A 23,553-nucleotide genomic window follows, 5' to 3' on the forward strand; every position below is an offset into this window, starting at 1 on the left:
ACAGTTCAGAGGCCATTCAGGCTTTCCTGTGGCAGCTATTTAGATAACAAGAAAAGTGCACATGAATTGCCTTCACGTTTCATGTCTAGCTGGATCATTATGTGATGGACTTGAGAAGAAAGATCAGCAGAGAATGATGATGCAGAAACAAGTCACATCATGGTAAATTTGGCCCGGCAATTTGACTGACACATATCATCCTATGATAGATCACAGGACTCTAGAAAGAGGATAGTTATTGATTAAGATTGCCATTTTCCTATAAATCCCATTTCTTTCATTTTCGCTGTTCCGCATGTTGTATTTCCCCTATAATAATTTCCCTTAGTCCTTCAGCTGATCTTGCAGATGTTTTTAATTTAAAAGGAATGTGGGATAATAAGCTGCTGGAACTATCTCCCCTTTCCAATGATTTTTTTTCATCTAAAAATGTAGTTACAGAATTAATGCAGGACATGTTGTAGATTCCTCAATGTGTTCCATAGAGATATTGATCAACAAACCAAGGAAGAGACATTTTGACATTTTTGACAAGTGACAAGATCAAGTCACTATACTTAAAGGTGAACTACAAAGACATTTTAAAAATCCACATCCTTAAAAATAAAATTTATATTTTGTGTGCTGCACTGAAATTTCCAAAACCAGCCTTGGCTTGCTTTTATGTGGTTTTAATAACATTGTAGGTTTCTAACAATTGCAAAAGCATGGTCATTGTTTAATTACAGTTAGATGATAGGCATAGGCAAAAGGCAAGGATAATGGAAGTTGTAGTGCCAAAAATCAGAAGGACTACACTTTCCTTGTTTGTAACTTATAGGGACTCTCCATTTTGAAGGCCTACAAATCTCCTCTACAGTAATTACTTATTTTTCTGTGTATAAGAGACTACTTTTTCCTAAAATCATTACAATAAAAATTGAGGGGCATCTTTTACACAGAAGTAAGCTGAGGAGTAACAGCCCATACCTTGCCTCTGTAAACAGGCTTCCTTCAGTCACGAGGCTTAGCTTCCTACAGTTGGGAGACTTAGCTTCCCCCAATCATAAGCCTTATGGAATTGATGTAAGCTGATCCTGAACAAACCAATTGGAACACACCTCGTTGGAGGTGGAGCCTGTAGGCTCAGATTCAACAGAGACTCAAAATGTCCAATGTTCTGAGCCCAGAGGCTGAATTCTCAAAGCTAAGTGTTTTTAATTTTGGTGTTAGAAATGGGGGGGGGGGGTTTCTTATAAACATGGGTGTGTTCTAAATGGAAAAAATATGGTATTCAGCCTGTCAAATGGTGGTCCTGTCAAATTACATGGATGTTCATACTTAGCACCCTGAAATATATGTGTGTATATCTGTGTCTCTGTATGTGTGCCTGTGTGCTGTCTGAATTTAATGCCAGTGCTAAAACCCTATTGAAAAGAGTTTCTATCAATTGAAGCATAAAAGTTGCTTCAAGTTCAGAGATTCCTCAGAGGCAATTTCACCATTTTGTGGCTTCCAACAATTGCCTCTCTTTGCTTTCTTTGTTTTTTTTTTTTAAACAATTCAGACTTTGCAAACATAATTTTTAAAATCATACTACATGTAATTTTAAAGTTATAGGCTGGAAACCCAACTCACAGAACTAAAGTGATATATGTAGGGAATATTGTTACAGTTAATTTGATCACAGGCTTCTTCTTGCCCACCAATGGTCATGTTCTCAGTTAGTATTCGCTAATCTCTCTGTGAGAGATAATCATCTGCAGCTACATGAGCGTTATTTGATTATTTAAGTGAATGACGGGGAACATCTGCTAACCTAGGTCTCTCACCATTGCCCAGCAGCTTCTTCTGTGTCACAGAAACTTTCTGGGAAATATAAATAAACAGTGGGATGAAGAATGGCATCTGGCACCATACATGCAAAGCAATGGGGGTCCCAACCCCTTTGAGATATAGTTCAGAATAAAGATTCCTGTTCATGTGGAGGCTCTCCAAGCCAAACCAAAAAAAAAAAAAAACCCAACTAGAAAATCAGGTTTCATTCCTGCATGAAAAGCGTTGACACAAACAAGCTTATCTTCTTCAGACTCATTGTTTTCCATGTCAAGAAAGAAACCAAAGCCAGAGAAGGCAAGACGAAGTGCTTCCTCTTCATTTGTTGAATCCAACCAGGTAAACAGCATCACTAGAAAGTCCATCAGACCAGATGCAGGATAAAAAGATTACAGAACTGATCTCAGTCGGTTGTGCATCACAGTCTGTTGTGCATCAGTGCTGTGCAAAATCCTCATGTTTTTTTTTTAAGGGACAGAAAGGCAACGGGTGTACCTGTGATGAATCCTAGAAATACAACTATTTTCATTCATTTTACAGTGATTTTTTCAGCAACTTAAAAAATGAATACTTTTTTTCAAAAATGATACTACTGTACATAAAACTAAACAAATCAATGTTACACAGTACAAAGTACTTATGTAATAAATTAATTAATGCTGTATTTTCTTTCAGCTCTCTGTCCTGAGACGCAACAACAGGATGTGCCTTGGAAACGAGTAAGTAACTTACTAAGAGCACAGCTACATTATGAAAATAAATTGGGAGATGGATTAGGGCTTTTTGAATGAGGCTAAAGTCATATGGTAGTCACATGGTATTTTGGTGGATGTGTGAGTTTTCTTGGGAAAATTGACAAGACATTAACACAAAAGGCAACACTTCAAAAGGACTGAAATTTAACTTATTTTCATTGTGGGGGGGAGAGGGGGAGGGAGGGAAACAGCCTACACTGGGAAGGTCAGTTAGTGTTGGCTTGCTTGAAATTAATATTGTTTGGTTAGGTCTGCTTTTACAACTAATTGCACAGTTGTTTTACGGCTGGAGGAGAAAAGTTTTCTATCTCCTGTCTCGAATACCAACACCCCACATTTCACTACTGGAGTCGCTACTTCCCAACATCAAAAAATGCAAACAGAAGAGATTCTTGTTAGCAAAGGACTGGTGCAGAGATTGCCTTCCAGCTTTTGAAAGGAAATGGCCTTAACTCAACATATTTATTTACATGACAGTCCTTCTCCCAAATAAAGGATGGAGGGGGAGAACATGCAATGTGAGGGAGGGGAAAGACCTCTGAGAAGTTGGAGATCAGCAGCTTGTCCTCAGGCAGAGAGCTAGTGAGAGGGTGGAGGACTTAGGGGAGTTGTTCTCAGATGTACAATTTTAACCCTACCCTAGAGGCTGATCCAGCAAGGAGACAAAAGGTTGCAAGGTTGTTTGGAACAAAGGATCAGGGCTTCCCTCCTGGCATCACTGGGGAATTGAGAGAAAACACACATAAACAGGCAGACAGCACTGACAAGAAAAAAGGCAAGGGAAATTGATGAGACACTGACACAACCCCCCCCACACACACACACATACAGAGGGAGTACAGAAGGAGAGAGAGAAGGGAAAGCAAATTACTGAGTGGTAACACACACACACACACAGTTTGTACCAACAAAGGCATTCACACATGCCAAAACAATTTGAAATACAATGACTTTACAGCTGAGTTAAAATAAGCCTGACAGAAGAATATTTTACCTCATTTGCAATCAAAGTACATGATTCCCTGTCAAAACAATCTGCACTTCCATGTGCATCACGTAGTCGCCTTTTTAAACAATAGTTTTAAAACATGCTAAAGCCAATTCAAGTATGAATCTGAAAATCTGACAGTCTTTTTTTTTTAAAAAAAAATAGAATTTTAAATGACAAAACAGACAAGAGAAAAGAACACACATTATGTAATAAGACCACTAAAGAAATAAACTCACTGATTACCATATTTAATTAATGATGGGTGTGTTCTGGGGACAACTAAACTAGTGGAGTAAATTTCATAACCTCCCACAGGAAGCCAATAAATTGGCTCTCTTTTCTCCTTGCTGTATTCTGTGTGAGGTCCCCCCCTCTCTTGAGTTATCTAATGGAGTATCTAATAAGGTTTCTTGCATATTTCATGGTTATTTTTCCCAGAAGAAACACAGTTTCTGTTTGTGTGTGTACTGTACTGTATCTTGCAAAGGGCATTGAGCTGTGCAGAATGGTGTGTGTGTGTGTGTGTGTGTGTAAGGGGGAAATGGAGGTCTTATTTTCACAGAAAGATAGAAAATTTCATTAGTGGAGGTGGAAGTCTTTATCAGGGGACTTGACATGGCAAGTCTCGGAAACATGTCAAGAACAAGAATAATTTTTTTAGTACTGTTCAAATCTATAGGTAAAATGTGTCTACAGAAAAATTGGATATGTAAGCATGAAGTGAAGTGTATGTATTATATAAGACATGTATATTTATACCTGTCTACTTTGCCCAAGGAGCATACCAAAGAAGTGGCTCTACTGGATCTGCAATTACCATGCTTTCCCAAAAATAAGAGAGGGTCTTATATTAATTTTTGCTCCAAGAATGCATTAGGGCTCATTTTCAGGGGATGTATTATTTTTTTCATGTACAACCCTCTACATTTATTCAAATACAGTGGTGCCTCGCATAACGATTTTAATTGGTTCCAAAAAAAAAGTTATGTGAAACATCGTTATGCGAAACACCATTTTCCATAGGAATGCATTGGAAACCGGTTAATCCGTTCCAATAGGCACGGATTGCCGTCCTTAAGCGAAAAAACCCATAGGAAACATCGTTAAACGATACAGTGTTTCCTCCATTGGAATGTATTGAAGCTGACTCAATACATTTCAATGGCTTTGCGAAGTCAATTTTTGCAAAATTAAGTGTGTCATAAAAGGTTCAAAAATGGTTTTAAATACTTGGATTAGCTTCTTCACCCTCTAAAACGGATGCAAAAGTTAATTTGGCTTTGATCTGACTTTTCGTTAATTTATGGTGAATTTTTCCCCCCAACTTTTGACAGCTGTCAAAATCTGACAGCTCCATTATTTCCTATGGGGGAAGAAAAAATTCACAAAAAATTAACGAAGACTCAGCAACTGTTCCAAATGCTTGGGTTCGTTAGAGGACCCCCCAAAGTTGTGTGCAAACCTGATTTGGCTTTGATCTGAACTTTCGTTAATTTATGGTGAATTGTTTTCTCCCCCATAGGAAAGCATGAAGCTGTCAGATTTTGACAGGTCCATTGGTTCCTATGGGCCGAAAAAAAAAATTCACCATAAATTAACGAAAAGTCAGATCAAAGCCAAATCAGGTTTGCACATGACTTAGGGGGTCCTCTAACGAATCCAAGCATTTAGAACCGTTTTTGACCCTTCTAAGACACTTTTTAATTGAAAAAAGAAACATCGTTAAGTGAAGCAGGGGACCTAAAATCGCATTCGCTATGCGAAGCATGGTCCCAAACTTCGCTAAGCGAAAATCGCCCATAGGAAACATCGTTATACGGTGCATATTATTTTCTAAAAAAACACATCGTTATGCGAATTCATCGCTAAACGAGGCAATCGTTAAGCGAGGCACCACTGTACAGTCATGTCATCTTCTGGTTGCTGCACAATGCTGCACAATGGGTGGAGGATGGGGTTTCACTTAACTGGGGCTTATTTTTTGGGGGGGTAGGGCTTATATTATGAGCATCCTGAAAAATCCTACTAGGGCTTATTTTCAGGGAAACAAGGTACATTCCTCAACCCCTAAACAAATACAGATCAGTCTTGAGATACTTCCAGCCCTGTGGTAGTCTGAGACCATTGGCTGTACTGGAAAGAAGCTAGCAGGCCTGCCCTTCTTTCCTCATGTGGGGGGCAAACAGACTGGCAATTGGACATTGACAAATGTTTATCAATATATCTATATCCATACTTACACTTGCCCCTATCTTTATTTTGTACTTGTCTCTCTATCTGTCTATATTTATACATCATTTGAATTTGAATTTTATTTGTATGCTCAACAGATCAGATATTTATACATCATTACTTGTTTCACTATGATATGCGTTCAGAAAAGATCAGTATCCATGGATTTGAATACAAATAATGAAAGGGATGGGTTTTAGATCATTATCTTTTAAAAGAAACAATGCCCACATCATTTTATATTCCAGCTGCTGACTCTTTATAGATGGCAAAATCCATGGATACCATGACTGTTAGGAATTGCTGAAGATAGAGGGATTTGTTTTCGGAATATGGGTTGAAACTGGTACATGTGCAATCTCTGTTTTCCATTGCAAAAGCAATGCTGCATCTTTCCACTTTGAAATATCGTGTGAACAGCATAAAAATTTACTGTATTCATGTAAGTTTTTCTTGCCTGTTGTAAGGCATGAGATGCTCACTTAACAAGTTTAGAGGTAAATGCTGGTTGCTTGGAAGTTACCTCTCTGTGAAGTGAACATTGGTCAACTGATCTACAGTGATGTCATAGCATCCCAGAGAGCAAAGGAGAGCCATGGCAACAGGAAGTTGAAAAGAGGAGTAGAAACTCTGTGTATATTCAGTGGCATTGAACTGAGATGAAAGATTTTTACAACTCATGTGTTTGTTGGAGGGATATGGAATTTGGTCATTCCCTTTTTAGTGCAGATTTAAGAGGGATCTTTAGCACAGATATTTATGAGGGAATTAGTCTGGATAGTACTTAGTTAAAGAAAACAATCAATTTTTACTAACACTTCCAGGTTTTATCCTTTTATATACACAAAGGAAGCAACAAGAAGGACATGGTAATATCAGTGACACTGAGGGTGGAGCCTACCTTTAGTAGCAGCTGCAGTACGTGTTTCTCCCACCTCTGGAACCCCAAGTGTTAAAGAAGAAGCTTGCCAAGTTTGTATTCTTCCAATATAATTTTCATCACCCAAACCTGAAAATAAGGTGCTAAGATTCAGGCAGTGGATATAAAGAGTTGGCATATATAAAGCTGCCTTATACTGAGTTACATCATTGCTCCATCTAACCTGGGAATAGATCTCCAAGATTTAAAGCATGTCACTTTCCTAGCACTAATTATTGTCTTTCTAAAATAATATTAATTTATATAACTTGGTCATTTGTTCAGATGACATGAACTCCTCACAGTTACATAGACAGACTCAGATATATAAGATCAGCCTATCCATTTAGTCAGGAAGATATGTTCATATCAATTCATTCAGCAGATCCTGCCTCCCAGGAAGAAAAACAGTCACAAAGTTTATATTAATTCCAGGCACCGTTTATAATGCATGCACAACACAGATATTTAAATATTGACATTTTTATAAATAAAAATGCAATTATCATTCATTTGAACTACTAAATTGTGGCTTGTTTTGTTTTCAAGCCAAAGAGAGGAAAGGCTGTATTGATCCACACAATGTTGTATATTAAGATATTAATGTGCTTTAATTGTCTCTATTTTTGGAGAAAACAATTTTTACTGTATGTTGTTTATCAATACCTGTGATGAAAAACAAATAATTTATGTATAATAGCATTACAGACTCGATTCAGTGTCTGTGTTTCAGGGACAGATGTTATCCTTTAGTCCTGAGATTTCACTTTCAGCATGTTTAGTTGTAAATAACATTTACGTAGGGATTTGTTTGTTTACTTATTTGCCATTGTGGCATTTGCAAATCAAATATTTTGGGCACTTAAATCTATCGTAGGAAACTTGATCCCATGGCAAAAGTGAAAGGCTATTAAACAATTTTTTTTTTTAAAAAAAATCTGAAATAATCTTCTCTGGTTTATAATCGTAATACTGGGAAATTCAATATTTCTGCTCAAACAAAGAGTCTGGTAGACATATTTACAAAAGGCCTTATGATGTTTGCAGTTGACTGTGCAGAAGACAACATTTATAAAACCTTTACAGTGCCTGACAGGTGCCATGAATTCTCTGGAGGATTAGTGCATTCAGATATTGTCTTTCATTTGAACTTCAAACATACATTTTGCTAGGGAGCGTGTTTTAATAGCTTTTGGAAATTAAAACCTTAGTGTTTGTGTCATTCTAATATTCTCTATGAATTTACTTTTGGGAAACAAATTGCTGCAAAGCTAAATGCAATTATAATTCAGTTTACGTATTAAAAAAATAAGAAGCTGAATAAATGTATTAAGGATACACAGGGGAAATGAAGAAAAACATGGGTACTTTCTGTGACTGTTTCTTCAAAGGAAAAAGAATATTGAATGGAAAAGACAGTTGCAAGGCTCTTTCCACTTTTTTCAGGAAAAAGTATTTTCAGCCAAATATTGAAAATGCGAATCATGTGAGATGGATTGAACATCCCAATTTTGCTTTATGAATTCCAAAGAGCCACTTACTAGCTCTCAAACTGAACCCCTTGAAATGACTTGTGGCTATGGGTTAAGTCAGATAATACATTCAGAACATATTGGCCAGAATCCTGTTGGCAATTTATGTTCATGAAGGGAAATTGCGTATATTGTGGTAGCAAATTGCCGTGACTTACGTGATTTCCCTGCAGTGAGCAACTATTGCGAATAGAGTTCTGGTCACCTAGGAATAATGCTCCCTCAAGTGATGGAAGACAACTGTTTGTCATAGTTGCACGTTGTGTCCCCCCCCCCCCATTTCTTAGCTGCGCTTTGTCTTGTTGGTCACTGGAAAGTAAACACAAGATTACTCAGCAAATCGGATTACTGAGGCATCCATCTCTGAGAAGAACCTGATTATAGAGGGAAGACATGTTAATCACAGAGAGTACATGTGTTTCTTAATGTTTAATTTGATCTTAAATGCCATTGAAACCAGTGAAACTTAAATCAGTCATGACTAACAGTGTTTTCAGTTTAGAATCAGTTACTACTGACTTTTCCTGGATGAAGCCTCTGTGAAGCCTCTCATTCCATCCCCTTTATCGACTTGTCTCTCTTTACTATGTTGTTCCTACTTGTTATGTGTAGTCTGGGATTACTTTAGTCACCAGTCATTCTCATTTTTTGCAGAACAGTGCCTCCTGGGAGGGGAACTGAATATCAACAAGGGTTTTAAAGACCATTGCCAAGTCAACAGCTTGTGCCCAAATACAGTCTCAGGCTTGAAGCCATGTATACATCTATAAATATTTGCCATGTAGTCCCACTCTTATGCCTGACAAAGTGAACTTCCCCACTTTTTAATTTATTCTTTTATTTCGTTTTGTTTGTTTTCACCTATTTAAAATGTATTTACTTAAGGCAAAATCTTGTTCACTTCTGCTTCCTGAGCAGCAGTCTATTGCTTGAATGCCTGGACTTTTGGGCTCTTGTGCAGAGTAGCCAGAATCTCCTTGTGCAATCATAACCTTTGTTCATAGGACTAAGGGGCTTGCTAGGGATGGGCTTTTAAAAATAATGAAAGTGATTTTTTTTTCTAGTTTCAGGTGTTTGGGGAAGCTTCTAATAGATAACCTCTGGAACTTATTAATTTTGGCTTCTCAAAAGTGAAGGTCCCTAAAACATTGGGTTTTTACTAAGTTTCCTCTGCAGGGTCACTCTATTTGACTGATGGATGTACAGCGGTGCCTCGCAAGACGAATGTAATTCATTCTCCGAGTAGTGGAGGGGGGGAAATAATTGTCTTGCGAAGCATGGCCATAGAAGAAAGTGTCTTGCGAGGCACCATAGCGATCACAAAAACCATTCGTCTTCCGGATTTTTCATCCTGCAAGGCGTTCGTCTTGTGAGGCACCACTGTAAAGTATTCTTTCCTTTATCTCGCCAATGTCACCATTCTGCCTGGCCCAGTCTTTTCCCCCTCTCTCCTGTTCTTGCCTTCCGGCTGCCCCATGCTTTTGACCCTTGCTTGGTGAGCAGGAGATGAAGAATAACACTCTGCTCATGCTATAACATGCTGCAACCGTAGCATCGCATTTATATGCATTAACAAATCACTTCTAGTGCTAGACTGTTATCTTCAGATAGAACTGATAAATTATCAGAAATTTAATAACACTGAAAATATAGTTGGAGTGCTTTCTTTTGATATACAGATTCACATCAGCATTGATACAATACAGGTATAACCATCACCTTATATTCTCAGAGTCATGACCTTTTAAATCTCTGTCCTTGTTGATACCTGTGGTGCCTTTTAGGCTGCCATCATATCTCCTGTGAAAATTGTGGTGACATTTACCTTCTGAGTGGCTGCCATTCCTTCCATGACCTTTACCTTATATTTTTAGGTCAAGACTGGAAGGTCGGTTGCACAATGTGCATCGAGGTCTTGCTGTGTAAAGTCTGCAATTAAATGCATTTTAAAAAATTCAGGAGACTTCCTGGATAATGAATTACAGATTTCAAACCTTTCAGTATGAGTGACACACGACTCGTGGCATAAGTGAACAAGGGCACTTCACTGTTGTTACATGCTGTCAAGTTGCCTTGAATTTATGGCAATCCCACTAAAGTGCCATCTCCTGAATGTCCTGTCCTCAACAGACCTGCTCAGCTCCTGTAGACTCAAAATTGTGGTTTCTTAAGAGAGTCTATCCATCTCATATTGGGTCTTCCTCTTTTCCAGCACTTGATTAAGTTGTACTTATACAATCACAAACCTTTATTTGAACATTCTTCTTTTTTTCACACAAGGTTGTATGAGGGAGAACAAGTGTGGACATATCTCTGTCTCATTCAGCATATCATGTGCTTCCTGTTCATAGCCTTTTAAGGCAAGAAGTCTCATCAAGCAGAGGAGTCTCCCTGGTTTAGAAATCTGCCCTTCAATTCAAGAAGGGTTGTAAACAGAGATGGGCATGAACTGGTTTATCGGAGTTTGTCTGAGTTCATAAAGGCAGCTCCCCTCCTGTGACTCAAACAGCCTCTCAGGGGGCTCAGCTTGCTCATTTTTTCCCCACCTCCTCAGCTAATCTCCCAGTTGCAAGTGAGAGCACAGACATCTCTGCCCCACCCTTTTGCCTGAATGGGAGATCAGCTAAGAGTGTCAGGCAGAAGAGCCTGAGCTGTTGCCAGGACTGGAAAATCAGTTGAGGAGGTGGGGGAAGGGAGCAGCAGCAGCTGTGCTGCTACCTTTATGAACTGGGACAAACTGGGATGAACCGGTCCGCGGCCATCTCCAGTTACAAATTAGCAAAAATTGATCTACCAAAGGTAATGGAGTTTGCAAGCCCAGACCTTCATTACATGTGCACACATGTGCTCATGTGTGTGCACATGTTTACACGTGCATGTTTACACACACACAAACACACATAGAGAGATGCCTGAATAGTAGTGGCAGATTGTTTAATTCACCTTTCAATGCAAATAATCTTAATTTGCATTTTATGAACAAATCTGTAGAGGTGGTGGTGAAGGCTTCTGGGAGTTGTAGTCCAAGAACATCTGGAGGCCCAAGGTTGGGGACCACTGCTATACACAATACCTAAGTGGTGAGAAAGGAGAGTACAGGAAGGGAAGGGTTCCATTTTTTATTCTGCCTAGCTATTCATCTTTGGTGTGCTGTCTTGTCAGGTGTTCTCTGTTTCTCTCTCATACACACACACTTTTTCTCTCTTTTTAAAGTAAGTTTACTAGAGCAACTGAATTTGTCATCTTCCATAGTGGGATTATTTTCCAAGCAATGTGTTTAATTAGGCATGTACTCTACAAGAACAGCTATCCTAAATCAAGCTGTGCTCTTCCAGGTGCTCTCAGTGTGACTTAAAATACTTTTCAACATTGTGCATTTTCCTTTTATTTATTTATATATTTATTTTAAAAGAATGCTAACATTTCAGGGGTGGTGAATTTACTAGATTTTTCCTGACAGATCCTTGGAATCTTCCCACAGTAATATAACATGGATGTATAGGTAAACCATGAGCAACATTCCTAACATGGTTCAGGAACTAGATGGAGTTACTAACAATTATAGTATCACAGCCAAATGTACACATAGAAACATCATTGTTGTTAGTAACATAGCAGCCATGGTTGGCATGAGGACCGCATACGGAGGACTCTCTCTCCCCCCAAAAGGTCCTTCTTGGTAATTCTTTGTAGATAAAGCAGCATTTTCTATAATCTCCCATTAAAGTTTCTCTTCTGTTTGCCAAGCCATAGCATAATGTCTAGTACTGAAACTTTTCAGAAAAAGGATTGTCTGTTTCTGTTTGCTGAAGGAAAATATTCAAAAGTCACACATACCTGTTTGTATTGTACAGAATGTTGGTTGCAACTATGGACCAGTTCTCCATTCGTTCCAGTCCTTTTCTCTTAACCTATTGATTGATTCTTTCTATGAATTCATAGTTTAAGTCAGTATAAGCTAGGGTTGTAAATTCCAACTTGTCAAAGATGCAAAACTGTGTACATTTCTTCATTGCATGCAAGACAGTGAAACAATTTTCTGGTACCTCTTACAAGAGTGCTTGTACTGGTGATAATTATTTCCATGCAAGTTGTGCAATTTCACAAAACTTTCTTGAGTAGACCTTTAAGAATTAGTGTCAACAGAGAGAATGGCAGAATCTTTTTCAGGAACCAACCAGTTTTCCTTTGCTCACTCTCACATTAGAGGTAAGAAGTCTCATAGAGTAAGAAAATTCCTCATTTGGTTGTTGATCATGTTGAGACAATGTGAACTGATGAGAAAGAGGCATTTAGCAAATATTCTTCACAGTCTGTCATGTAAACTAGGCTGACATTTTTCAGAAAAACATTATTCTGGGAGAAAATTCTGAAAGTGTTCTCTCTTTTTTTCCAAGTTTCCCTCTCAAAAATAATTTGAAGATTCTGAAACAGTATACCTCCAATCCTGCCTGTATAAGGCAATCTGGAACATGTGATGGCTGATGGTATATAAAGCTCCCGAGAGTATGAGCATCAGCCAGTGCAGATGGAACTCCAGACTGAGCTTCCAAGCAACATGTAGAGGAATCTAGATAATTTAGTTCTCCTGGATGCAACTAAATTTATTAAAGGCACTGGGTTCTGATCTCTGCTAGTGGAGGAATGTGGGCAGAAGGGCGGAGAGGCTGCAGTTGGCTTGTAACAGCAGAAGTAGAACACAAAGAAAAATGTACCGTAAATACTGCAGCACAAATCTGAGACTTCAGAATTTTATTTCACTTTGAGTTTTGTCGATTACAACTTGCTTATGCACACGTTGCAATCCCCCCTCAGTTGACACTGATATAAATTTGCTAGACTCCAAAGCTGCCACCCTATTTCCGCTTGTGGAATTGTTGCTGAAACAAACTGTTATGGCTGCCTCTAGAAAAACTGTAGATGATCCAGTGGAAAATACATCTTCTCTGTCTTCCCTGTTTCCTTTGCCTAGTTTCCTGAGATCATCCCATTTTCCTTCAGACCTCATAGCACAGCTCATTCCACTCAACAATATCATGACTATTAAGTGAGTGGGGAACAGTAAGACAGGGAAGGAGAAAAGATGTTGCCAAAGTCAGTGTCCAGCCCCTTCCTTCCATAAATTGATAACTGCATCTATATATCAAACATGGTGGAACCACCAAAACAGGACACTTGAATTAGTCATATATAAATCTGTATGTATGGAAGGGTGGAATAGGAGGGAGGGGAAGGCAAGACAGAGAAAATGTATACAAGGCAGTGGTATAATAGGAGATGGCTAGGGAAAACAAAAATGGCATGAATACTGCAGCAGCTGTATATACATAACATGTGGAGAAAAACCAAACATTACATCTGATATAGGCATCATCAGTCACCTTACAAGGCCCATAAACCAGCAGGGCCTGCAAACTATAATTTGTAACACCATTGGCACACAATTCCTGTGGATGTGTATGCCTGTGTGTTTTAAGAATATCTAGAATAAAGTGATAATTCTTTGTATTCCACGTGATCTTTGCTCATTTTTTCTTTCTACGTTTAATATTCCTAGAGATATTAAAAGATTGATTTTGTTTCAGCAAGGAGAATATTTCCCCCCTTTCTTTTTTAAATCAGTAGAGGGAGAAGGAAAAAATAAGATGAAAAACAAATATCATTGCATGGATCATTTGGCTTTACGATGGGGGTGCATTTGTTTTGAATTATGCAATATTGAACTTCTTGCAGAACAATGAACATGGAAATACCTTCATGACTAAAAAATGCCCAAGAGCAAAGATTTTATATTTTCAGCAGCACTGAAGGGAAATTTTGGGTAATATTCCATATAATGTACTCAAAGCATTCAGTAGCAATAAAATACTTTTAATCAAGCAAGAAATTAAAAGAAAATTAACAAATCTGATGTAAATTGGATGTTAAGAATTAAAGTATGTGGGATGATTATTTTGGCATGAGAATGAGGGAATTGAATTAACAAATCAAACAGGATGAAGTGGGGAGTGGGGTAGGTTGAGGTGAGGGGTAAAATGTTCAACAGTTATGCCCACATTATCTGAGGTAAAATCTTTGTGGATTTTCCCTTTCATTCAAATACCAGAATACTTTTATTAGCTTAAAGTCCATGTCAGTATTTCACAATCCCATAATATTGTAAGCATATTTTGATGCCCAGAAACTGTGTATCAATATATTTTCAACATCTCAAAGGAGCTGCCTTCCAATAATATTCTTAGTCTACATAGTTTTGTTCTAGTGATTGGGTGAGATTTAGTCTCCATATTTTATGTGCAAATTTCTTTGTATTTAAAAAAGGGGAGGGTGATGCATAAATTGGACCCAGAAGCAACAGGAAGTATAATTTGTTTCCCGTCAGTGAAGCAGGCACTTTGCCCCTCTATGCAGAGTCCCAGGGAAAGATGCCAACATGCAAAGTTGCCAGAAAGGAGTAGCTCTGTTTATAGCCTGCAACAGGGTGGTGGTGGTGGGAATATATTAGAACAGTTCAGTTCTAGTCTATGGGAACCATATAAAAGCAACAACAAATACTTGTGATGCTCTTGGGAGTGAAAAGGGAGATGTTGTTCTCATCCCTCAGCACAGCAAGCCCATGATCAATGAGAAGGGGAAGCGGAGGACTGAGTAAATTGTAAAAATTCTTGTTTTTCAAACTTTTTAGTTTAATTAAATTAATTCATGTGTTATGGCAGCGATCAAAAACATTTTTCTTTTTTACAGTGTAAGGCATTTCAGCTACTTTGGTACCAACAAAATGTATTGATAGATACATATTTGGGTCCAATTTGAAAGAGTAGCATGGATCATCCCGATAATATTTAATGCTAACACTGACATTCTATGTACTACATGAACCAGTACCACCTGATTCCACTGTTAATTATCAATTTGTGGAGAAAGGTACCTACCAGTCCTGATAAGTAACACTTAGCAAGATTTTGGGCTTGAATATCTGTCTATTGCTTTATTCCCAAATCCGACAAAACTATATACGATTAACATTTATGGAACAGCATGCATAAATACCTCAGAAGTACAATGTTTGGGATGGCCTGCACATGTAGTTTTCATATACGATTTACATAATGACTTATATAACAATTTCACATTTATAGTTACTTGGATGATTTTTTTTTCCATTTTCAGTAAGGATAGGTTGGAGTATGGGGACAGGGACATAAGGAGGGAATGGATAGGGGTGGGATAATGGTAAAATTCCAGAGATTGAAAGAGTATTCTTATATCCACTTAGTTATGTTAAAAGGGAAATCACTCGTAAATCATCTAACAATTTTTCCAGACCATCTTTTGAGCTCTCCCCACTCCGTGGTGGCGCTGCGGGTTAAACCACAGAAGCCTGTGCTGCAGGGTCAGAAGATCAGTAGTCATAAGATCGAATCCACGTGACGGAGTGAACTCCCAGCTCCTCGCTAACCTAGCAGTTCGAAAGCATGTAAATGCTAGTAGATAAATAGGTCCCATCTTGGTGGGAAGGTAAAATGGCATTACCTAGTCATGCTGGCCACATGACAACGGAAGCTGTCTTCAGACAGGTGGTGGCTCTACGGCTTGAAAAATGGGATGAGCACCGCCCCCTAGAGTCAGACACGACTGGACTAAAAATGTCAAGGGGAACTTTTACCTTTACCTTTTTATGCTTCTTTTATCTATTCTTTCCACTCCATATTTTGGATCCAATTATAAAGTCATTCCCATTTTTAAGTCCTTTTTGAGGTGCTCTTTCACTTAGTGCTTCCGTTAGTACATCCATTTCTGCCACTTCCATTATCTTTTCTATCAGTACCTCCATAGTCTTCTTTCTTCCAATATTTTCCACATAATATCCAAGTAGTTACTGGGTTATTGGATGGGTTTTATGAACTCCCAAGGAAAAAAATAGGCCAAATTTCTACATAAAGGTAAAAGGTAAAGGTTCCCCTTGACATTTTTAGTCCAGTCGTGTCCGACTATAGGGGGCAGTGCTCATCCCATTTTTCAAGCCGTAGAGCTAGCGCTTGTCCGAAGACAGTTTCCGTTGCCACGTGGCCAGCATGACTAGGGAGCGCCATTTTACCTTCCCACCGAGGTGGTACCTATTTATCTACTCGCATTTACATGCTTTCGAACTGCTAGGTTGGCAAGGAACTGGAACAAAGCAATGGGAGCTCACTCCGTTGCATGGATTTGATCTTACGACTGCTGGTCTTCTGACCCTGCAGCACAGGCTTCTGCGGTTTAGCCCACAGTGCCACCACATCACCTCCAATTTCTACATAAGGAAAAAACAATTCTAAGTCACGACTTACTTATTGTGCAAAACAAACAAAAAAACCCTATTCTCTGCATAAGAGATTTTTTTTATGGCATTTAATTCCCACCACACCCATCCGGTGCTGGGGTAGCGGGCAAAACCTCGTTGGACATGATGCAACAGTGGGCTCAAGTTACAGGAAGCCAGATTTCAGTTGAATATCAGGAAAAACTTCCTAACTGTTAGAGCAGTATGGCAATGGAACCGAGGGCTGCTTTATTCAGAAGGCAAAGTGGGCATTTGCCCAGGGCCCGCTGTTGGTAGGGGCCTACATGAAGAGGCGGATGCAGCAGCCAGAGCAGCAGCTAGCCAGGCTGGGAGCTGTCAGGGCTGCAAGGGTGAGGCTGGCCTGGGGTCGTGGTGGAGTACATTCAGTTGGTGCTCCTGGCTGGTGAGACATAGGGGCTGGACAGCAGGCAGATGGTGCTCAGCTCCTTTGCGCACCACATCCTGCCCCTAATGGCCCGCCACAGCTACCACCACAACCGGGGAAAAGCTTCGGGACCCTCCAACGGGTGCTCTGTCCTCCTCCACCTTCTCTCTGTTCCCCCAGAGGCTGGGCTCTGGCTGCCATGTGCGCCATTGGGGCAGCTGATCTTCCTGTGCCAGGTGGCATTGCTGCATGAATGGAAGGCACGCCTGCAGGTGTTGCTACTGGGCGCCACCACCTGACAAGGAGAAGGGCACCTTCCCTTATCTTGAGGATCAGCCCTGGGATGTCTTCCAGGCCCCTGAGGGTGCCGTGTCCCTGGAGGCGCATATGGTTGTCTTTGCCCCTGGCCACCCTGACTGCATCCTGGAGCTCAAGCGCCTCAGCAAGACCTGCTTCTCCTGACAGAGGCCAGCCGGGACATGCATGGCACTCTGCTTAGGCTCAGAGGCACTATTTCCACCAGTGCCCTTAGTTGGGTAGCAGCCGCCCTCCACTTCCACCTGCACCTGAGCCTAGTGTCCTGCGACCCCACACAATGGGCAGCCTCCCTCCCTTCCATGGGGAGTCTGCTCTGGATTGCAGCCTCAGCATGTTCTATACATGATGGGCACAACTTTTCCTCTTCTTGGGCCATGTGCAAAGTGCCTCGAGGCTCAGCTTTAGGCTTCCCTTGCCTTGACCCTCCCTCATAATCCAGACTTCCTTTTCATTATTATATTGTTTGTTTAGATAAGCATTGTTCACTTATTTAATGCTACCCAGATTACCTTAGTGAGTCAGTCTTATTTATGTTTCATTACTTTGTTTATATTGTGTGACCTATTTAGGTAGGAGATAAGGGCGAGGGAGGGAGGAGGGCCCACCAAAGCCTTAAATCAGCCATGATGGAAACAATTACTTCAAGAGGTGGTGAGTGCTCCAACATTGGAGGCATTCACGAGAATTTAGATAACCATCTGGCAGATATACTTGGATTTTTATTCCTGCACTGAGCAGGGACTTGGACTTGATGGCCTTATAGGTCTCTTCCAACTTAATTATTCTTTGACTTCCATGGGCTGCAGACTCAGTGAAGGGTGCAAGTTAGATTTTATTGGTCCAACACAAGTATTATCAACCACACCTCTCCTTCCCATCTCATGCCCTCCCAATAATTCAATTACTAGCCCTGGGGAGAACTTTCATGCTTTTCAGTCCCTCAGTTAACTTCACTGGGGTTGACACAATCCATAGTTTAGGTGTGAGTGTAAGGCCAAGCGTCTGGTTCAACCAGGTCAGGCCCTACAGGGAAGGCTTGTAATGTTGGGTGGCTGTCATTTGTGGGGTCCTCCCAACTCCTCCTGAAGATTTCACTGCGACTCTTTCTGGCATTTGCACCTCCAGTGTTCCGTTTGAGTTGGGTTAGAGGTCAGCTGTCCTGCTGGTGGCTGAGATCTCCAATGGCAGGAAGGGCCAGGGCACCACTGACAAGGCACTAACTCATAACCTCTGCCATGACCTCTTCCTTGGGGTACATGTATCTGAACCAGAACCCTGGTCCAGGCGTCTTTGATGCCTGTGTAGTCCTATACCCTGCCATGATCGGCATCACTCCATGCTTCCCTGACTGTCATGCTGGTGTCTGCTTCCTTTCCCTCCCCCCCCCCCCCGGTGCTCTCCTCCAGCTTTCCTTCTGCAACTTTTATTCACCCCACCCCCTCATCTAGGTAGCTCTTTGTTGGGTTTCTCCCTATTACCCTGGGCTGTTCAACCAGCCACTGTGCCCACCTGAGACCCAGCAGATGCTGCTTCCAACAGACTATCCAGGGAGTGCAGGGCAAGAGTAGATGGCCCATCAGGAGCACTCAAAGCAACCTCCTTGGATTCATTCGTTCGTTCGTTCGTTCGTTCGTTCATTCATTTTTTCAGTCTCAGGGAGCTTTTGCATGTTTTCAAGAGGGTTTTTTTGACCATTTCTGTAAGCAGAGTTGGAAAAGGCAAGAATGGTTCCCATGTTTTGAGCTCAGACATTTTTTGCAAACTGCAAAAGACATAATGAAAAACATTCCTATCCACTGCTTGGTGCCTTATTCTGATGGAATGGAAGAGCTTGTGCTGAAGCCAGGATGTTTGGTGGGAGCTGGAGATGCCTCACCAAACTGTCCTAGTCAACATTTCAACAACAGCAAGAATTTTTCACATTTCTCTTCTTATTAAAATAGGTGATTAAAATTGTCACAGAGAAGGGAAGAAAGGAAAGAGTACAGGCATAGATGTTTCAGTGACTGTTGGTGAGAGAATTACATTAGACGGGTTTCATCTGAATATACACCTATGATTTCCAAAGCATTTCAACTTTCTGACATAATATTTCTTTGTTGAACTTTATCTTTGATTTTGATGGTCATCCAACTTTCCTTTCCTTCAAATATATCAGAAATTATTCGAGAATTTACAGGTATGTGGTGGCTTGATGATACCTCAGTGGAAACTGCAAAATAGCCTCCATAGAAACTTTTTTTATTTCACTGTGTCCAGAAGGCTGACAAAGACTGTGTGACTCAGAGGATGCATAATGTAGCAAGAAGATAGTGAAAATGTCAAACAATGTGGGGATTAAAGGCAGGTGAAGCATACAATTCTTGCTGGGGGCTACTCAAAGACTGCACTAATTTTATTTTCTGCTGTCTTCAAGATCTTAATCAGAATCCTACTAGTAGGCCTTTGCACTTTATAGTCTCCGTGTACTTTCTGAATTTGCTATCTGCTGCCTTAGTACTTAATAATCGACTGAAATATAATATCACAGGAGTATGAGACAATAGCTCGCCTTCAACCCACATTACTTCTTTAGATTTGAATGAGGCCAAAACTAACAATTTAGGGGAGCATTTTGTTTGTTCTCTTTTGGAAGAAAGTGCATGGATTTTTTCAGCAACAAAGAGCAGTAAATCTTGTAATTAAATGTTGTCAATTCAAAGCCAATTGGTCCCAGTTCTCCAATAATCCTAGATGGGTGTCCCAAACGCAGTGACTTACTCGCGAAGTAACTTTCTTCCAGCAACATTTTGTGAACTCAATAGAAAGAGTGCTTTCAAATATGGCAGGGTTGTTGTTTTTGGGAATACCCAGCAGTGAATGTGGAAGGATGCCATATCATGGCATGGTGATCTTCTACTTAGATATAGATAGCACTTATGAATGTGCCAGGAGTGCTGCCGCCTCTTGCTGCAGTGGCTCATATTATATTATTAATGAAAAGGAAAGAGAAAGACAAGTCTTTGCCATGGAGGGATTTGAATCTATGTCCTTTCACCCTTGAGATATTACAAGGCAGGCCTTCCTGTAAAGGATAGACTCAAGGAACATATTTGAAGATGGTTTAGTCTAATTCATTGGTCCATACCCTAAAGATATAAATATTAAGAACAGAATCAATGGGATGTTAGCTAAAATTCTGTTACACAGTTATGCAAAAGAATTAATTTCTAGAAGTGAATTGCTATATGTTAAGAAATCTCTGTAAACAGTGTGTGTTGCATGCAGAGTTTCCTAAGCCCTTTCTCCCCCCCCACCCCCCAAGACCTATGAATCCTGTCCCATTTATCTCGGAATGGTACCGTTTACTCAAAATGGCCAGATGTGTCAAGTTCAGTCATATAGAGGTTCTCATTTTTCCACTGCCAAACTTGTTTCACCTAGTATTCGATAATGCTTTTTCACGCCTAGAAATTCATGTGTTTTTGTCATATTTTGTATATTTTTTCAGAAGCATACATTTGGTTGATTCAACTGTATATAGTTTTCACTTTTAAATTTTATGCATCATGAACTTAGAAAATTGAATGGAGGGTAAATTCTACATTAAAGATAGTGTGATGTGTGAACATGCAATCACTTCACTGTTCTAGATCTCTGATTCCTGTAGACACTTGTGTCTGACAATCATCTACAAATTAAGTCAATGTTACCTCCTGATAAACAAATATAAAACAAATTGTTTGCAAATTTTTGGTGGCAAGACAAACATTTGCTGTAATAGTCAGCCATCTTTCAGCACTTGATGAATTGCTTCATGTAATAATGTACCATCTGTAATGTTTAAGACCCACTGTACCACTTGAATTCAATTATTGTAAATTAAGTAACTCTGTTTTTAAAAACATGAAGGAGTAAATTTTTCACCCATGCCCATTCTCAGTTCTTGCCTGTTCAACCAATGAAATGAAAAATGTTGAGCAGAACAACATATTTGGGTGATATGGTTCAAGAGATAGAGAAGCACAGCAGAAAAAATAAATAAATAAATCTCTCTGAATGCCACCTGCTTAGTCTCCAAAAAAGTGAGTAGAACACAAAAAAGTGGGGTGGAATATTTTGAGATGAAATATACACATAGCTATTAATTTTTTGTGCCTAGAACTCCACTTGATATTATTATTGGCTGAAAGCCTAAGGTTTCAATGTCGGTGTGTTTTAGGAATTTGATTAAAACTTGTATCTAGCCATCAACTGTGGGAATTCTCTCATATTATGTATTGTTGTGGATATTTTTATGAGATTGATTTGTTTTTATTTTGTGGTGCTGTAAACCATTTCAGGATTGTGCAATTAATATGGAAGTATTTCTAATAAAATCACCATATAAGGAGCTAGAAACCCCTTTAGCATTTGCCACTTAATCTTATGGGAGTTCTGCTTTGCCTGATTTTGGGGACAGGGAAGATTATAAGTCCTTAAGAAGAGTAGAATTATAGGTAGCCAGGGCCATTTTGATTTTATATTCCAGCAGAAAATTGTCCTTACACTGACCCTACTTCCAAGACTTTAACACTGAAGTGAAGATGAGGCTTTTCCTTCATTTTTTAAAGCACGCAGTTGAACACAAATCATGCAGTTAAGAGAAAAGTGCAGCTGGAAACTGGTAGATGTGCAGTTGGAGAAACAAAGGGGGAAAATGGTGGACAGATTCTGAATATCTGTTTATTAAGAACTTCAGCCAAAAGCAATGCCATGTGACACAGTTTATGTAAGGGCTGGGATGTGCTTGGTTTCCATACTTAAATCAAACTCTCCAAACCCCATTAAAATAGCCTGTTATTTTTGGTTGCACCCTCTTCTACTACACCTTTATTAGTACTGAAAGTCTGCTGTTTTGTTTTATTTTGTATTTTGTAGGGGGTTTTGTTGTTGTTTTTTTGTTTGTTTGTTTTTTTAAAAGTATTTCTACCATATTATCCAGTGGGGAAGTGAAATGGGATGTGAAATTTGCCATATTTATGACATATTTGACTTTCCATGGCCATTTCTTTTTCTTTCTTTAGAAAATTGATCCTATCACTCCCAATAGCAGGGAAAAATGAAATTAAGTGATACCATGGCTGATATCCCCTCCCCTAACATCATTTCAGTGGTGTGTTGGGCAAGAAGAAATACTCTGAATTCTGCGGATCCACTGTAACCTTAACCTAAGCATTCATCCTTTCTGTTCTCTCCTATGTTAGATACACCATTGTGCATTCCTTAGCATAGCGAGTGTGGTATATACTGGACAGAGTAATTGACAAGGACTCAGGAGACCTGGTTCCACTCCCTGCTTGGCCATGAAAACTCACTGTGGGGAGGTAATGGTAAAGCCACTCCTGTCACCTACCTTGGAAGCCCTATGAGGTTGCTATAAGTCAATTCTTGACAGCACATAACACACTTAAAAAGCATACCCAAATTCTACTTCAGTGGTCCATAGTAGCAAGTTTTGGCTCTGGTACGTAAGATTTGAAAAATAGCAGCAGCGATTCCTAAATATTGTGGCTTTCATTAATTCATCTTGCAGTTCTCTGAATATAAATGTGTTATAAATAAAGCAGCTGGAAATTTTGCATTTCAATTTCTTGAAGACTGACTTTGGAAGGGGGTAAAAAAGCAGCCCCTTTGCTGCTTCTGAAGTCAAACTGAGCTCCAAAAGAAATATGTTTGTGTTTTTCAACTTGGTCTCTAGTGGAAGCTAAGAATGGCAAAGCCACATCATAAACTGTTACACAGTAAGAGGGGGATGTAAATACAGCAAGGTACACAGACTGAACAAGAAAAGAGAAGTGTACAGCAGTTTATGACAAGTGCATTGCTATGTTTTAAGCGCTGATTTGTCACCAAAAGAGAAGTTTTGTTTCATTGTGCAAAACATTCATGGTTATTCTGTCCTTAAAAATACCTTTGGGAATTTGATAAGATTAATAAAAAAATTAACACATGTCAAATATATAGACATCTGTAGAACCTCTGTTATAGATTATTCCCTATCACAGCTTTGAGAAATTAGACATTTGAGCTACAACTCCCAGAATCCCCCAGGGAATAGTAATGTATGAGAAACAACCTATTAGCAAAGCATTGGTATTGTGAGAAAACTTGTGATAGTTTTTGACTCACAGTTAGAAATTGGTCTGTTGCCTAGTCCTTACCAGCGGCTTCCTTGCTCTTCCCATGTAAAGTCAAATGTGACACCTGTTTCCAAAGCTGAAAGGAAACTGTAGACATTCTGTGTAGTGGAGCTGGCTTTGTC

At 39.6% G+C, this 23,553-nt stretch overlaps 1 protein-coding gene across 48 annotated transcripts in view; it reads left to right on the top strand.

Annotated features, from left to right (window-relative positions):
* Positions 1–23,553, top strand: part of PTPRD (protein tyrosine phosphatase receptor type D) — a 1,767,834-nt gene that overhangs the window by 584,155 nt on the left and 1,160,126 nt on the right. For all 48 annotated transcript variants that reach the window (XM_078384988.1, XM_078384990.1, XM_078384987.1 and 45 more), the window contains exon 5: positions 2,491–2,534. The gene's annotated coding sequence lies outside the window, so the exon portion shown is untranslated. The remainder of the gene's footprint in view (positions 1–2,490; positions 2,535–23,553) is intronic.

This window comes from Pogona vitticeps, chromosome 2, assembly GCF_051106095.1.
Source record: "Pogona vitticeps strain Pit_001003342236 chromosome 2, PviZW2.1, whole genome shotgun sequence".
Classification (NCBI taxonomy): Eukaryota; Metazoa; Chordata; class Lepidosauria; order Squamata; family Agamidae; genus Pogona; species Pogona vitticeps.